This window comes from Pelophylax lessonae, assembly GCF_965119305.1.
Source record: "Pelophylax lessonae genome assembly, chromosome: 5".
Classification (NCBI taxonomy): domain Eukaryota; kingdom Metazoa; phylum Chordata; class Amphibia; order Anura; family Ranidae; genus Pelophylax; species Pelophylax lessonae.
Genome location: NC_138772.1, coordinates 357,979,590 through 357,999,078, shown reverse-complemented (window position 1 = coordinate 357,999,078; position 19,489 = coordinate 357,979,590).

Below are 19,489 nucleotides of genomic sequence, written 5' to 3'. Positions count from 1 at the left end.
ATTGGCAATATATTTTTGTTGGTTTTACTTTTATTTTTAATTTTCATCCCCAATGGATGCTCTCTCATCTATATTCTAATAGTAGTAATAAAGGTGCTCTGTTTTAATATGCATAACTGCCCGATTCTTCCCTATAAAATAAAGGTGTCAAATGTAGGCTGAGATCTGTTACGGGTACAATACTAATTTATTGTTATTGATTTTAAGTTTCTATAAAAATATTTATTTTCTTTACATTGCTTACTATATATATATATATATATATATATATATATATATATATATATATATATATATGTACACTGTTTTAAACCAATACCTAAACCCCCTACTGAAAAATACTACAGGTTATCACTTATAACTTTCCAAACCATTTCCAACAAAGAAACCATTTCTAACCTTTAGACTTTACATTCCCACTTTGGCTTCTAGGGTATAAAATGTGTAATTAACAACTTCTTTATTGCGTCCGCAATAGTAATTGCCATGTATAGCCTAAAGGTAAAAAAGTATAAAAAAAAAAGAAAGAAAGAAAAGGTCCCTCTTGGCCCCCTCCTCGTACACTTCCCACATTTAACTACCTCTGTGTACTTGTTATTAGAATCTTACAAACACTTCACCTCTAACAAGGACCTTGTGATGAACACGTAATCTCCACAGAGCAACCTTTGTGTGCAGTAATCAATACATATTCAGTAATATTTCCCTTGCTAACTGTGCTAAGTCAGGCTCAAAAACACTTGCTGGGCAAAGATTAGATTATCAGTTTTCATGAAATTGTCTGCAACTTCAAAGGGCTGTAGAGCTAGGGAAAGCACAGTTTATCAGAGCTCTAAGCGTCCCTTTCATGTCACCCAGATGTACAGCAGTTGTAGGGGGGTATCTTGGATCTGAATTGAGACACTGAGCCACTGGAAAAAATATACAAGGCAGCGTTTTCTTTGGAACATGAATCATTGGTTTTGGGTCAGATATTGACAATAAAGTCTCTTGAATTTGTTAAACAAGGGAAGCTTAATTCAAGATCCTGGTCTGTCTACACTGCATGAACATTTTATCGATAAGCATGAATTGGATGCTCCTTTTTTCTTCCTGTTTTTAAATGTCAATTTTCCCCTAGGTCAACAGATTGTTAATAGTCTGTCAAAGGATGATATATTGATAGTCAGTAAAAGTGCAAGATGTTAGTCCTCACTTATTTCTTTGAGTATGCCAGCAACCTTAGATTGTACGCCAATGTCATTGTCAGATAAATCACCATAAGAGCTATTTATCAAATCTACTGGCTGTACAAGCAGTTCACGATGAAGCAAACACGGAACTATATTCATCATAGAAAAGAAAATTAAGTGGGATTGAAAGTTTCTGTGTTAGAAACATGTAATTATGTGCTGGGGTCAGCCAACTTTGATAAATAGATCTGTAGCAGGCAACCCTAACTGCAGAGGTGAGCTAATGAAAACTATTCTTCACATGAATAACTGATGAACAGTGAGAGATTAACAAAATGCATTAAATCAAAGTAAAAACAAGGCCATCAATATAGAAAGGTTGTTCAGTTACAAAATGCTGCTATAGACCTTTACAGTGTAACTCCATTTTTGTGGGGGGAAAAAATTAGCGCATGAAAAAAAATAAAATAATAATAATATAAGCTTATACAACTGCAACTCAAGTCATATTGTAATTGAATATTATTAAAAATGAACTTTCCTTTTATGTGCAGTTCTGTACTTTTCTGTAAAATACAATGCTACCTGTGTTCTGTACAGTCTGCACGAAAGGCCCGTACACACGTAGCGATTGTCGGCCTTAAATATTCGGCCACCGACCGATCGGCCAATTGTCGGCTTGTTAGTATGATGCTTCCGACAACCGACTGCGACTTTTCGGCCGAACAGAATCTGGTGTGCAGGCTATAAAATTTTTGTTGGCCAACACCAGAACGGCCGATTGTTCGTCAGTCAGTACAGAATTCGGCCGACAAACAGCAGATGAGCAAGACTGGGCATGCTCAGAAAAGAAAAAAACACACGGAAAGTTAACCATCACATGACATCACTTCTGCAGTCGGCTGTTGTTGGCCGACAAAATTCGTGTGCAGTCTTTAGCACTTTTCAGCCGACAGGACAGCACCGGACAAAAGACGGCCGATCGTTCGGCCGACAATCGGTACGTGTGTACGGGGCTTAAGTCTGCACTAAGTCTGCACTAAGATATAAGTCCGATTTTTGCCATAGCCTGCAATAAAAATGTCATTTTTGGTGAGATACTCCCAATAGGAAATCACATCTAAAGGGATGCAGACCCAGCAATTGTCCTCATTAGCGCTCTGTGGGTGCAGCAGCTGATAGATAATTATAAAGACTCTCCCATTAGATTCACTGAGCAAATGGACACAGACAAACAAACAGCTATTCCTTCAAAATAAAATAAGGTAGGAATCTGCAATAAAGTTTGTTATAATCCTTGTAATGTACATAGATCACCCAGAGGGGAATGTTTTTTCTCAACAAAACATACTTAAAGTTTTGTTCTCTTCAGAGCCACTGAAGAAGAGGAATTCCTCGAAACGTGTCAGCCTATGGGGTCTTCAGTGACTATTACACCCATACGTATTGATACATTGGATGGAATGTACAGTGATCTGTGATGCGCAATTTCTTGCTGTCGTTGTGAGTACATTACTTACCGTGCTTTTATCTAATAAATTATTTGTCTCAGGATAATGCGCTAGGTCAGTGCGCCCTCTGTGTGTTTTATATAGCTACTTATATCGTATATCTGATTAGTGTGTGATGACAATAATACTATTTTTACATGAAATGTGCACCAATAATCTCAATCTCTTCATTCATATAAATTGAGCCTATAAACAGTTCTTTGAGGCCTAAAGTGATACTCAGCAGACCATACACTATACAAGCTGATTGTACAATCTCCTTTAGATCAATCAACAATGATGTAATGCATGGTCCCATGTGTATGGATAGAAATAGTTTGAATTTTATAGGTTTGTCCTCATATAGTAAAAGTATTACATTTTTGGCGTTTTTGCAAAGAGAGATCACACAAACACTTTTAGGCAAAATCAAACTGTACATAACATTTAATCAAATAATAACAGATAAAGATATCAAATGTAATAATATTGGAAAATGTAAAAAGAATACTTAGCTTTAGATGCTTTTTTTTTGCCACGTAGTCCCCCGCTTCTAGCTAGTTTTTTTTTCAGTTTTGGCTGTGGTATATACAGGACTAGTGGGTAGCATTTGACTAATTGTAAACCTTAAATAGCAGTGATAGCATACATCCCTGAAAGGGCTTTATATTCCTATAGTGTAAAGTCATCTGAAGAAACTAGGCTTAGAATATAAATATTGTGAGCAAAAATAAAGAAATATTAATATATATAAATATAATATATTAATATATTATATTATATATATATATATTATATATTCATATATATAAATATAATTTTCCATCAGTATGGTACAATTAGGTTGTAGTGTGTATTGCCACCCTTAAACCCAAAAACAAAAAATGTATATATTTTATTTTGCCAATTCTTAGATGTAGTAGTTGTTTTTGTTGCATTAGTTTTCTTTCTTGGTGATCTTAAAGTGGTTATAAAGGCCTAGAAGTTTTTTAACCTTATTGCAATGTATGCATTAAGGTAAAAAAAACCCTCACCACCCTTATATTTTCCTGAGCCCAATCCCAATCCCAATCCAGTGCTGTGCATGAGAGCAGTGGCTCTCCCGGGTCTCTGTATCTCCTCACTGCACAGATTGTTAACAGCCATAGGCTTTCGCTGCTATCAATAAAATTATGTGATGAGCGAGTGGAGGAGGGAGGGGGTGCGGGGTCCCAGCCACCCTGTCTATGTCAATGGGCACAGAATAGAAGGCTTGGGAGCAAGCCTGCACCAGTGCCCCCATAGTAAGCAGCTTCCTATGGGGGCACTTGCCAAAGATGAGGAGCCTAGAGCACTGGTGCGGGACCCGAAAAGAGTTTTTTATTTTAAAGGTACAAAAAAATTGCATTTGTAGCTACTTTAAATCTATAGTTTTAAACCTCCCTTTCCCAGACCATGCTGACCCAAAAAAAAGAAAAACAATTGTGTGCTGTAACTGTTTAGAAAATATATAAATCTGAGATTCAGTTAATTTTTTAGCCAAGTCCTCTAAATCTGCTAGTGCATGAAACACTACCTCTCCCCAGACTGACAATGCTTCTGTTCAAAGGTTTACTCTATTGCTTCTCCATCCAAAGTGGAGACACTCTAAGACAGGAAATGTGTTACTGGATGATCATCAGGTAAAAACAAAAGTAAAATCCCTAAAAAAAAATTAATGCAGCCACCACATTTTAAATGGATGTAAACCCTCACATTTACCCAGTGAAGTGAACAGCCTCAGATGATAGACAAATCCTCCTACATAAGTTTTATTTGTATATTTGCTGTCTTCAGCTTTCTATTCCGTTTAGAAAGTGAACATCATGGTATATTCTTTTCTTCCTGTTCCAGCACTGGGTGTGGAGTCTTGGCATAAACTGTGTGACAGCTGATTGAAGGAAAGGCACCCCCCCCCCCTCCACATGGGCAGAGGAAGGAAGAAACATGCAGAGCTGTGCTGTGCTGTGAATTGACCAGCTCTCTGCTAATCTATCTCTATGTCTATACACCAAACCCAACATATATTTCCAGCTGCTTTTATCTCCTGTGTTGGAGAACTTGTCAGAAGTTATTGTGCTGATAACAGAGGAATGGAGCAGCAGAAAGACACAGGACTTCTGGAGAGATATAAGTGAACACTACTGATATATGTGCCCCAGGTCAAATTTGATGAATGGGGTTTACATCCACTTTAAGGATCAGTAAACTGCACTATCTTACATTTTTGTTTTTGGGTTTAATACCACTTTAAATTGGTTATGAAGGTAAAACGTATTAAGAACGTAAAACGTATTAAAAAAAAAAAAAAGCAGTTCAACAGTAGCAGACCCCATGTTTTTGCTGATGACATATTTATTTTTACCCCTGAATTTAATATTGTTTAATTAATGACAGGAAACTAACATATCCAGGAAGCCAGAAAGCTAACATATTTATCAGGAAAAAAACAAAATCTGGTGCAGCTGTGCATGTAAGCCAATCAGCTTCTAACGTCAGCTTGTTCAATAAAGCTTTGACAATAAATCCTGGAAGCTGATTGGTTTCTATGCAGAACTGCACCGAATTTTTCACTTTCACTGCACACATTTTTCACGCACAAGAGCACTCGTCTGCTCTCATCTTTAACCACTTCAGGATCCTGGACCGGAAGGTTTTACCCCCTTAATGACCAGGCCATTTTTTGAGTTAAATTTAACTGACAATTGTGTGGTCGTGCGATGCTGTACCCAAAAAAAAAAAAAAAATGTATGTCCTTTTTTCCCACAAATAGGGCTTCCTTTTAGTGGTATTTGATCACCTCTGTGTTTTTTATTATTTGCGCTATAAACAAAAAAGGAGCAACAATTCTGGAAAAAAAAACAATATTTTTTTACATTCTGCTATAAAACACAGCCAATAAAAAAAATTGAAAAAAACCTAACTTTTACATCAATTTAGGCTAATTTGTGTTCTGCTACATATTTTTGGTAAAAAAATTCCAATAAGTGTATATTGATTGTTTTGGGCAACAGTTATTGCGTCTAAAAACTAGGGGATAGATTTATGTCATTTTTATTTATTTTTTTTTTTTTACTAGTAATGGCGATTTTTAGCAGGACTGCGACATTGCAGCAGACAGATCGGACACCTAACTAACACCTAACTGACATTTTTGACACTTTGGAGGAGACCAGTCACATTATTAAAGTAATCAGTGCTACAAATATGCACTGTTATTGTACTAATGGCACTGGCAGGGAAAGGGGTTAACACCAGGGGCGATCAAAGGGTTAAATGTGTGCCTAGGGGATGCTTTCTAACTGTATGGGGATGGACTCACTAGATGAACATAAAGATCTGTGTTCCTAAACAGCAGGAACACAGAATCTCTGTGTTCATCTGAGACAGAACGGCGGTCTGCCTTGTTTACATAGGCAGACCGCCGTTCTGTCTCTATGAGGAGCAATCGCGGGTGGCCAGCGAACATCGCGTCCGCCAGACCCGCTAATTGGCTCCCCCTCTGGTGAATCGGCATGTGCGCACCCCCACTGGCTATTACTTGAAATGAAGTACAGGTACGTTGTTTCCCATAATAGAGCCGACTTGCCGCAGTAAAAGTGCAGCGGCTGGTCAGCAAGTGGTTAACCAGTTAATCAACTAAAATAAAGTTTTCAAGCCCTCTAATGTTATAAATCATCAAACAATAAATATATTCTAATACATACAGCGCTATATCCACCTAAAAGCTTCTAAGTGCAATGTGACAAAAAAGGTGGAACTTTATAAAACAATGGTAATGGTACAGCAAAGACAACACAAAGTGCAATACAATGATCAAGCAAGAGAAAGTAATATTTATTCTGGCTTTTAGTAGTTAAAGAAGAACTGCTGTCTACTCACATAATTTGTAATAAAAACATCTTTGCCATTCTGAAGCTTCGCTCCAACATATTGCACTATGCATTGTGATTCTGTACTTGCCACATATGCTGCAGAAATCTCCCTCCACTAAGACAAACAGACACACCTACACCACTGCTTGCCTGCACATTTCTCCTCTCTTGATGAATACACATGGATCTCTGCAGTCTCCTGTTATCTCCACCCTCGTCCAGCCCCCTCCAGCTCTGCAGCTCTCATTGACCCTCCTATGACTCATCCCTCGCTGGCAAACTCTCATGAGAGTGTGAGAGAGAGCTGTGCATGATGTCATTAGCCTAGGCTTTTTACCAGAAAAGAAAGAGGAAGTGGGCTGTATAAGGTATTTACTGGCAAAAAAAAAAAAATTTTTACTATTCAAAGTTAAAACAAAAAAGGGCAGAAAATATTGAATAGATGTAAAGATGAAAAATGACTAAAGAGCTGCTTTAAATGGTTTGGTTTATTTTGTTTAAACCACTACACTTTTGTCTGCCCATCCCTTTTTTTAATTCTGAGTTTTGTTTTTTCACTTGTTTTTATAATGGACCATGCAGTGAGAAATATCAAATGTGGCATAGGTCATTTTTAGGAGGGATGTAGGGAACACAAATGTGTGAGCCTTGAATTGTAAAGGGCCTGTAATAGCCATGGTCTCTAGTAGTCTCAAAAAATTGCCTCTAGTCTATAACTGTCTTCTGAAGGACGTTCCCAGTCTCCAACAACTCCTATATCATGCTCGCAGTCTCCGACCATCTCTTGTTGCATGTCTGCAATCTCTGACAGCTTTTTTTAGCAATACCTTGACTGAATATTTTGTGTGGCCCTTTGGTAATGTCAGGGGCCACAGCTGAGACCGTAGATCAAGAAGGTGAACCCCCATTGGCCTTATAGGATGTGCATTCCTACAAAATTTACACTCCTGTACATGTTCTGGCTTCATGACCTGGCTTTTTCTAAGAATCCCAGGGATTTTGTCAGAATCCAGTCAGGGTCAGTGATCAAGTGACAAACAGTGATATAAAAGCACTGTTTTATACCCATGTCTCTAACTCTCTCTGTGCTCATTTGGAGCTGCACAGTTGAGTTAGAAAGTCATAGGATACAGGGGTTTTTCCTACCGTGTGTGAAATATTTTCCTGAAAAAAGTATATATTTTTAGGGAAATTATTATGCTGCTCTGACTCATTCACTTGTGTGTGGTAATTTAAGCTTGAACTATAGAACTCAGTAAACAGGCTTTTTACATCAAAGTAGCCAAAAAAAAAAAGGAAAATTTCAAAAAAGGAGCTGAGAGCTCCACCTACTGGCCAGATAAAAAACGAAAAACGTTTTATATGAAATCTTTTTTCTTTGTCTAATAAAAAAAATAATTATATTTTTACCATACTTAGGAAAGTATTTGAAGCATACACTGTATTGTTTAAAGCATAGACTGTACAAGATTGACTTATGCTTGCACATAGGGGTTGATTTACTAAAACTAGAGAGTGCAAAATCTGGTGCAGCTGTGTCAATCAGCTTCTAACTTCAACTTGTTCAATTAAGCTTTGACAAAAAAATGGACACTTATTGGGTTCTGTGCAGGGCTGCACCAGATTTTGCACTCTGCAGTTTTCGGAAACAAACCCCATAATGGGAAGAACACAAATATGTTCAGCATCCTTTAAATCAGAAAAGTTGGTTTTAAAAGGCTTTAAGAGATATATCTGAGCAAAAAAAGAAAAAAAATACAGTTGACAAAATTCTTTGGATAAATTGATAGAAGTATTATTTGATTTTCAAATGTTTCATTTTTGAAAAAAAAATAAAACTAACTAAAAAGTTATTATCCGTTAAATTACACATCAAAGTAAAAAAAACATGTTCTTGTCATAAAAATTGATGATTGAAATGATTCATGCGAACTCTGAGACTCCAGCAAAAGCTGAGGTTCCCTGCCAAATGGCATTTTAATTTGCCATAGAACCAAATTCCCTCATGAGAACTATCTAAATGGCTCAAAGACCACCTACCAGTTCACATGCAGCTGTAAATGTAGAACAATGTCTCAGAGTATTTTTTATTTTTCACTTCTCTCAATTTATGAAAGAGTTAATCAGCTGATTTATTTAATGTATTTTACAGTTTAGACATTATAATACACTGAAATCCTAGGATCATAATTAAGAAATGCACAGTAGGTATCAGGTACAGAGCAGAGGGAAATGATTCCTAGCCCATTATGTGTGTAGGGATCTGCTGTCCTCTACTGTTAACTTCTACTATCACAGTTTTATTTATAGTTATGTATGACCCCTTTCTGTGCCGGGGGGGGGGGGGGGATTGCTTCAAAACCCCAAAAGGAGGAAATATAGAGAGGAGAGCTGACACCACATGCACATTACTGCAATACTGTATTTCATCCAGACCAGAAGTAGAGACCATTAAGTAATTGTCTATGTGTTCTGACTGTTTAACAGTAGCTGCCCATAACTTCAGAATCCTGGTCTTTGTCCTATTGTTATTATCTCACATGCACAGAGCCAGGTAGCTAGCTCTGCACTACTATATGTGCATAGTAGTCACCTTCCAGTATATTAACAGGTGAACCTGTTTATTGCAATAGAGTTTATATGCAGCATCTGTTATTTTGGTTAACCCTGTCCCTTCTGTTCTGGGATGTTTTAGCTAGTTTTAGGTTAGAGGTGGAAAACCAGCATAGGCAAGAGCCAGGTTTAGCATCCTACTGCCATTTCTGGTAGTTAGTGGTCTGGTTGTATGTCATATTAGAAACTACTAGGGAGGGACAAAAGCACAGAGTAGATAGGTTGACTGTGAGTTCAAGAGCCACACCACAGCTGCATCCCAGGCTGATTGGACAACAGTTAGAGGATCCCCCCATCACCACTGATCTTGCCTTCAAGTCTCCAGCACAAGAACGGACAACACATTGTAATCATCCTTAGGGGCATCTGCAGCTGGGCTTTGCTGCAACATTCATCTGAAGGTATCTCTAATAATAACTATATATACCCAGGTATATGTGCATCAGGACTCCTATTGGGCCCTTTGCTGACAATACATGTTTGTACTGTATGCACTGTTGGATGTAAGTACTTTTATTATTCTTTTCTTATAAAAAGCTTGTATTATTTCCATACGGGTGTGCATCTATATTCTTGTGGTTATTGTTATACGTGGGTTGCAGCAGTTTCTCTGCTCCCAATAGCTTTGATTAGATAATTTCTGAATTTTCCAGGAAGGAAATTCCCTCTGTTCCCAGAGGCCCTGTGCTGGGTGGAGGTAATGCTAACTTTATTATCAAACCCACTCTTCCATATTCTGAAGGTTCTTGTTTTCTTATTTACCTACAGGTTTAGCACACTATCCTGCTTTAGGAGATTCATTTTTCATGCCCCATCCAAAAAGAGGACTACCAGTGCATTACTCTACATTTGTGTATTTGTTGAAATAGGTAGGGAGCGCTCGCTCACCCCCCCCCCTCCTTTTCCTGGCCTGCCAGGCTGCATGATCCTGGTATGGATTTGGGGGGGGGGCACGCTGTTTTGTTTTAAAATTTTGTTTTAAAATTTTGGCGTAGGGGTCCCCTTAAAACCTAAACAGACCATAGTATAGATTGGGGGGCACGCTGTTTTTTTCTGACTTTTCTATTGCCATCATTCTTTTATTTACATTTACGATGATGCCTGCCCTGCTGCCTAACAACCAACTATTCTTCATAGAAAATTCAAATTGGTTGATTGTTTTTTGACCAATCCAAAACTAATTGCACATGTCTATCCTCTCCCTCTCCTCCTCCTGATGCATTCTATTGGCTAAATAAAACCGCCTGAAGCTGTAATACGCTTGTAAAAGGCTGCAAAAATGCTTTAAAAGCCCAAAAAATGCAAGTAAATTGCTATGCTCATATGTGAATGCTTAGCTGCAAGCTTATGAGATGCTTTAGTTATAGAAAGTACAGAAATAAGAAATGTTGCATTTATCATGCAAATGTATTAACAGCATAAAACATGTAAATGACCATTCACAATCTTTACAAATCTTATTCTAGATCAGTACCATGGACAGGGATGGGCCAACAAGACCATATACAGTCTGTGATATACTGACAACAAAAATACTTCCCATTAAATTTGATACAGCATGTAAGAACATTCATGTTTAAGTCAGTTCAAAATAAACATTATATTTAGGGACAATATAGTATAGACGAATGCCTACCTTAATTGCATATTGTTGTAAATTGGATAGATACTTGGGTCAGATCTCATCTATATGCACTCAATACTTTCAAACATACAATTTTCTGTAATCTATAACAAAAAAATGATCTCAACTGTCATTTTGAATCATATTCTACTAAAAATGGCCCAAAGGTCTGTACATGAGTGTGAATGCTCTTAGGGCTCTTTCACACGGTCCGCCTCCGTAGGCAGATCCGTGTTGCTCAGCAGGGGATCGTAAACACAGATCCTCGCTGAGCAGGAAGGTGACATCTCCCTCTCCTCTCTGTGTGTGGAGAGGGAGGTGTCAGAGCCCCATGCATCTCTATGGGGGAATCGGATGCGAGCGGACCGCTTGTCCGCTCTCATCCGATCCCATCCAAACTGATCCCCTGGACGGATGGAAAATAGGGTTTCCATCCATCTGGATTTCACGGACAAGATCGGATGCGGATGGCAGCGGGTGTCAGCGGACATGCCTCTGCTGACATCCGCTGCCCCATAGGGATGCATGGAGGATCCGATCAGGTCCGCCTAAAAAACTGACAGGCGGATCTGATCGGAGCGCTCCTGTGAAAGGACCCTTATTATACTCTAGTGATTAATCAGCTAAGATAAAAAAAAAAAAAATGGGGACATGATCGTTGAATCCAACTTAGAAAATATTTTTACCAAAAAAGTAGTTGATGCTAGTAATAGACTTCCACCAGGGGTAGTAAGTCAGTCATCAGTAAGTGAATTTTAAGAATTCCAGGTATTATATATTTCTATATTGTTAAATAGGTCTAGCTGGAATCATAGTTACAAAATGAGTCTGGTTAAAAAAAGACACAAGTCCATCTAGTTCAACCAATTAAGGGAAAAAAGTAATAAATATATATGTATGTGTATATATATATATATATATATATATATATATATATATATATATATATATATACAATCCTATACATACAATCCTATACCCACAGTTGATCCAGAGGAAGGCAAAAACAAAAAATAACGCATGATCCAATATGCTTTAGAAGGGGAAAAAATTCCTTCCTGTTCCCCCAAGAGGCAATCAGATTTTTACTGGATCAACTTTACCTATAAATGTTAGTATTCATTTATATTATATGTATCTAGGACATAATCCAGGCCTTTCTTAAAACAATCTACTGAGCTGGCCAAAACCAGCTATTGAGGAAGCCTATTCCACATTTTCACAGTTACTGGGAAGAAGCCTTTCCATATTTGGAGATGAAATCTCTTTTCCTCCAGGTGTAAGGAGTGCCCCAAATCAGTGTAACTATGTATATACTATACCTGCCTGATGCCCCTGGAAGCTGGAAATCACTAAATTGTTTGAATTGGATGCGTGGATGCGCTGGATCTAGTGCCTCCCTGTGCCTTTAAGGAGGGATGGGCTCCCTCCAGGCAACCCTGCCCTTAATCTATCCACTGCTATATGTGCTCCAATTTGGGAGAAAGTTATAGATTTAGGACCGCAGTACACAGAGGGGCCTTTACATAAGCACTGTGGTTCACGCACATACATATTTGCAAATGTGTGCAAACAAAACCCACTGTTTTTAACAAAAACGTCTAGATAGAATCGGTTTGGCTGTTTTGCAGGCTAGCTGGTAAGTGTGCTGGGAAATATTTGTTTGTGATTCTCTGTATGGTGCTTGTTCTAAACAGTTGATGTCCTCCTGTGTTCATGATGCATCTGGCTGACTGCTGTGGAGAATAGTGCATGCTTCGTGCTACCAGTTGCACACCAAGAAGGAGAAGTGTTCTCTAACATAAGTTGTGTCTGAAGTGCATAGTTTTAACAGTGTTGGGCCCCTTTCACACAGGGATCCAATCCGCCTGTCAGTTTTTCAGGCGGACCTGATCGGATGCTCCATGCATCCCTATGGGGCAGCGGATGTCAGTGGAGACATGTCCGCTGACACCTGCTGCTATCCGCTTCCGATCCTATCTGTGAAATCCGGACGGATGGAAACCCTATTTTCCATCTGTCTGGAAGATGGGATCAGATGAGAGCAGACAGGCGGTCCGTTCTCATCCAATCTCCCTATAGAGGACAGCGGGGATCTGACAGCTTCGTCTGTGCACACAGAGCGAAGAGGGAGCTGTCATCCACCTGCTCAGCGGGGATCGGCGGATCGATCTCCCGCTGAGCAGAACGGACTCTGTCGGGCGGTGCGCCCGTGTGAAAGAGTCCTAAGAAGTATGGCCACTAATTACAAGGAGTTAAAGTATAACTAAAGGGGAGAGGATCTAGAACACCTGTGAGTTTGTATTGCTGTCTGTCTCTGTTAGGGAGATTAAACCCTCTCTATTTGTCCTGTTTATCATTTACATTGACAGTGAAAGTAAAAAAAAATCCCAAATTGTGGGTTGTTCCTAGAAAAGTGATAGAGGGGAAATCTTCCAATGAGTACACTAGTTCTGGCGACCTGGGGGTCTCCAAGGAATTACCTTAATTTGCAGGGATTTCTTTTCACTTCCTGTTTGGGCTATGGGACAGGAAGTGAAGGGAAATCTCTGCAATGGTGAAAGAAAATCTGACAGGGGTTATAACCCTCCCTTGCTCTATCCAAAATGAAAAAAAAAAAAGTTTTGCCCTAAGTTCTTTAGCTGTGCAGGTGTACTGCTCACTTCTAAGTCAGGAGTTCTGCCTTAATGTTAACTTCACATAATAGCAGCTACTGCCTATGGTTTAGGCATTAGTGAGTGCAGTGCCACAGTGTCCCAGCTAGGGCTGCTTAAGCCCTGCTCACAGTTGCAGCGCTGTGTTATTTAAAAAAATCTATGCCCATACAGCCATATCATACATTCACAGCGATCTGCTAATTAATGAACTACAAGCACCATCAGCCACTGCAGCAGATGGCTTGTAGTTCTCAATGAACTACCAGGGCACTCATGAGTCATCACCACCCTCGTAGTCCACTGACACTTTCTGCTGTTGGGCAAGGCCCCTTTCACATGGGGTGGACTCTGTTCACAACAGTAGGGGATCTGTCTGCTGATCCCCTGCTGATCAGAGCAGAGTGGGCGGATGACAGGTCCATGACAGGTCCGGACAGAGACTGCTCTGCTCTGTGGGCTGCCCTCTGATCCCATCTGCCTAGATGGAAGAGCGACGGATCCCCTTTCATTTGTTTTAGCAGACCAGAATGGATCAGAGGTAGACAGGTGTAAATGAACACAAGTCATTTTACAGTCGCCAGTCCATAGGTGTGAATGGACCATCTGATCTGGTCTATCTGAAGAACTGACAGGCGGACCTGGTTGGAACAGTGATGTGAAAGGGGCCTAACTGTTTGCTTGCATGTAGGTACAGGCAGAGAGCTGTCAGCAGTGACTGCAGGAGCCTGACATTGCACCCGCAATATACTGATTCTTTGCAGGCTAAATGGTAAAGAGATAAATGCACATTTTTTTAAAAAGCAAAATTATGTGCATTTACTTTATTAATTTTTTCTTCACAAAAGGTGAGCTTGGCTTTTAAACATTTGGCTGGCCTGAAATAACATTTTTACATACTCAACAATTTTTTTTTCAAGTAACTTCAAGAATCCAAATACACAAATTTAAATGGCTCATTCAGAAGGGCATTCTGTTATGGATATCTGGGATAGAAGAGGTGGCTAAATACTGTGTGCATGCCCGTGGGCAGGAATTTTTACTGGTGGCCATCCCAGATCACCCATCTGAATACACACTAAATCACTTGAAAAAAAAACAAATATTCTCTGACCACACCAGTCTGTACAATAATTTTTTATAAAAAAAAAATTATATATTTAGAAATATTATAAATAGGTTTATTGTGTTTTTTAACTTTGTGGTTTGTACTATTGCAGCATATTTTCCATCATTTAGACTGAACGAAGACTATCAGTAGCAGATGGAAGTTTTCTTTGGATGGAATTTGTAACAGGAAGTCAACTGTGTATAGGAAAATCTCTCCCCTCTTCCGCCACAGCACCATTTTTATCTTCATGATCTTCTGTTCTACTGACCTCCTCAAATTTGTTTTCATACAATTGCGAAGAGTAGAAAAAAAGCTGTTTAGTTAAAAAAACAATATGGCATTTATGTTGGCCTATTAAAATGAAACATCTTTTTACCAAAGAAAATGTGTAAAAAAAAATCTTTCATTTTATGAAATGCAAAATACTTTATTTTAAAACAGCACTGTTCTTTATATTTTGGAATTTTCTACAAAGCTGTGTACCAAAGACATTTTATTCTGTTATGTTGGGAAAGCTGAATATACAAAATGAATATTACAATTATCAATAATCTGTCACTTGCAAATAGAAGAATGATAGAGCTGGTAGAAGAATGATAGAGCTGGTAGAATTTTTAAAACTATTTTAAGAACAACCCCCCACCCAAAAAAAAAAAAAAAACAATGGGATGACTAGTAGTCAATTTACCCAGCGATTTACATATACATTGCACATTCACATCAGTCCCTGCCCTCAAGGAGCTTACAATCTCAGATCCCTATCTCGCATTCGTACATACACATAGTAAGGCCAATTTAGACAGGGGCCAAATAACCTACCAGCATGTATTTGGAGATTTACTAAGGGTCCTTTCACACGGGCGGTCCGTATGTCCGTTTTTCATCCCATTTTTTTTGCGGATGAAAAACTGACATAATGCATGTCAATGGGATTGCGGATGTCAGCGGATGACCATCCGCTGACATCCGATTTGCGTCATTTCCTATTAGTTCAGTTTTTTGGAACCCTATTTTTCTTTCGTTTAAAAAAACGGAACGGACGCAAAAACGGATGTCAGCGGTGTCATCCGCTGACGTCCGCAATCCCATTGACATACATTATCTCCGTTTATCATCCGCAAACGGATGGTATGATAAACGGACATACGGACCGGATGACACAAGTGTCATCCGTGTCCGTTAAAAAAAAAGTGCCAGAGCGGATCAAAAAACGGTCCGCCCCGTATGAAAGGACCCTAAAACTGATGCACCCAAAATCTGGTGAAGCTGTGCATAGTAATCAATCAGCTTCTAACTTTGGCTTGTTCAATTAGGCTTTGACAATAAGCCCCCGTTCACATCCGCATAATTTGACATGTGATTAGATAGGTCAAATTGCATGTCGAATTGCAGTCTATGGCTGTCAATGGGAGAGTCCCATTTGTTGTGAGATCGACTTTGTGGCACCGCACCAATTTCCAAAAGTAGTTCCTGCACTACTTTTGACGACTTCAGGGGCGACTTTATTAGACATCTGTGCATGAACCCGCATAGATGTCTTTAAAGTCACCCCCGAAGTCGGACTGAAATGCGAGTTTGAAATTGTGTGAGGTTAGGTGAAGTTGCACGATTTCAAAGCCGTTTTCAGTGTGAATGAGGGCTAAAACCTAGAAGATGATTGGTTACTATGCACACCTGCACCAGATTCTATGTGCACAAGCTTTGATAAATCTCCCCGCCTGTGTTTTTGGGACTGAAAGGACAATAGAAGGACTGATTCTGCTTTGTCATTCTATGAAAAAAATACATTTAACAGTTTTTTTAAAAAGAGCTCTCCAGTTCCCCACATTCAAGTCTGTTGAGACGGGGGGGATTATTTGTTGCACCAATATCACATTTGATTTACTAATATTATTATTATTATTAATATTATTATACAGGATTTATATACCGCCAACAGTTTGTGCAATGCTTTTTTTTTTTTACTAGAGACTAAAGGCAACAAGCTATTCACTTTGCAGAGAAATTTGTTCCAGAGCTTAGTGAATGAGGTGAGCATATGCTCACGTTCATCATCCAATAATGGGTAGGTAAACTTTTTTTTTTTTTTTCCTTGGAAGTGATTGGGTATTCTTTGCAAAGTGAAACTTCATCTCATTTACTAGGCACTGGGGCAAATTCTCTTACAAAGCAAACAGCCTATTTGCCATTAGTAAATCACCCCTTATATAAAAATATATAAAACTGAGCCACAAGAAAAAAAGAGACGCAGGGGTTGATTTACTAAAGGCAAAAAGGCTGGTTAATTTCCAATGTTCCCAAGTTTAATGGATGTGGTGAAGATTAATTTTGCAAAGAATACCTAATCCCATACAAGGAAGATAAAAAAAAAAAAAAATTTTGCTTGCACATGATTGGATGATTAAGGTCAGCAGAGCTTCACCTCAATCACTAAAGGCTCATACACACTGAATGAAAATCGGACGAAATATCGTCCGATTTTTCGCGCTCTTGCTCAGCGGTCATAACCGTTTTTATTTGACAGTGCATAATGTTGCACGAAATTTCTCGTCTTATCTCTTTTTTTTCTTGGGACGTTTGATCGCAGATTGTGATGTAAGTACATGTACTTCCAATCATGCGCGGTCTTTCGTATTCGATTTTTCGCGGACGTATTGCATACACATTAAATGAAAATTGGTAGTGCTGAGGATGGACAATGAAAATTTTGGAGTTTGTCGGAATCGTCTGCTGAAAGTTGTGTACACACTAGCCGATTGTTCCTCGGACAAAGATTTTCGGCCGATTTTCTTATAGTGTGTACCCCACTTAACCCCTTGCCGACTGCCACACGACTATTTACTGCGGCAGTCAGCCTCTCCTGAGCAAAGATAAGTAGGGGTACGTCGCTCGCCGCAGGCGGCGCGCTCCCGCCCCCGTTCGTTTCCTGCCTAGCCAGGGCGTGTGACCGGCGGCTCTGATGTCCACCGGCCACTCGCAATCTCCCACAGGAGAGGGAGAAAGACAGACGGCTGATGTAAACACAGCCGCCTGTCATTCTCCCTGAAGTAATGACAGAGGCTATGCGATCCTGCTATGTAGGATCGTATGTCTCTGTGATTACTTCACTAGCCACGCCCCCTAACAGTTAGAATAATGCCCCTAGGGACACACTTAACCCCTTGATCACCAATAAAGTTAACCCCTTCCTTGCCAGTGTCATTTTTACAGTAACAGTGCATATTTATAGCACTGATTACTGAAGTAATGTCACTGGTACCCCCAAAAGTGTCAAAAATGTCAGTCAGGGGTCCGATCTGTCCACCGCAATGTAGCAGTCCCGCAAAAAAAATCGCAGATCGCCGCCATTACTAGTTAAAAAAAAACAATAAAAATGACATAAATCTTTCTCGTAGTTAGTAAACGCAATAACTTTTGCGCAAACCAATCAAAATACGCTTATTGAGATTTTGTTTACCAAAAATATGTAGCAGAAAACAAATTGGCCTAAAATTTTTAAAAAAATTAGATTTTTACTTTTTTTTTGTTGAGAATTTCATATAAAAAAATTTGAAAAATATTGCTATATCCGTTAAATTCACGCAGTGCCGAATCGCAAATTAGGGCCTGGTCTTTGAGCAGCCAAATCTTCCGGGGCTTAAGTGGCTAAGCTCTGGAGATAGTTCCCTTGCAGAGTATAACCTTCCTTGCAAAGTGAACAGCCTAATCGTCTTTAGTAAATCAACCCTATAATGTTCAAAAAGAGGGAAACGAAGTAGGTCAATATAACAGAAAAAAAAAAAAAAAACAGCAAAGTAAGAAGGTGGATTTTAAATATTTACTCCAGCACCATAACTTTATACATTACAAGATTACAGGTATAAAGAGGCAGTCGGAAATATTTCCCAGGGAGAGAAAAGTAATGGGAATTACAGGAATACTGAGGAAACCCCCAATCCCCCCCCCCCCCCAATACAGGTGGCGGTTTTAATTGTAACCATTTTAACCCAATCAGCATTACAGACACCTGTGGATCAGTGAGGTTAGAAGCAGACACATCACAGATGCCTCCAAGGTGACGAGAGACGAATATATTATTTTCCCACAGCCATTTTTTATAGGAGTTCCACTTGCTTAGCTAAGGGTAAAGTTCCTGAAGAGTATTTCTCACCAAATCATAAACCTTTGACTGCTAGTTTATGGGATACCATTTCACCATAGGCCGGTCTCATTCAGATGCAGAACATCTACTGGCTCATAAAGGAAGCCTTTGATTCAAGAAACAGTATAATATTTACCATAACAATCAAAACAGTCACACATTCTTTACTCAGAGATCTAAACTAAACATACAAACTAGCCCGGCAGATTTTTTACAAGACTGCCAAATTGAAGTCGTCGAACGTGTGACGCTTTGTAAGAATGAAATCCTAAAATATAGGCATCGCTTAAAAAAGGCGAATGAGAAATAAAAATGGTTGTTATAGTTCATTTACAGTACTGGTGGTGGGAACATTATCATTTGATCTGTAATGTTAGAAGGCTGTGTGGAATGCTCGGCAAACACGATTTCTCATGAATTATACATAATAATGAAAATGATACTTAATGGAAAGGCTGGGAAGAGGGCAGGTATTTCCATCACCTAGGGGTGAAAGACCTGCAAATTAACAACAAGACGGTTCATTGAAGCAGGTAATGGACTGGTGTGTGAACACAAGGAGTCTTTGTGGGAAGGAGTGTGATTATTAGTTTAGTTGATGCTAATTATTTCTACATGAACATTGCATGGAGCTACAGTAACAATGGTAGAGTGGATGGGATTTTCAATATTAGCAGATCCACTTTTCTCTGCGCAGAATTAAGCAGGTCAATAAATGTATGTATTTGGGGTTTATTGTTATATATTATCACTAAATGATTATTACAGCCTGCATGCGAGAACCATTTCAT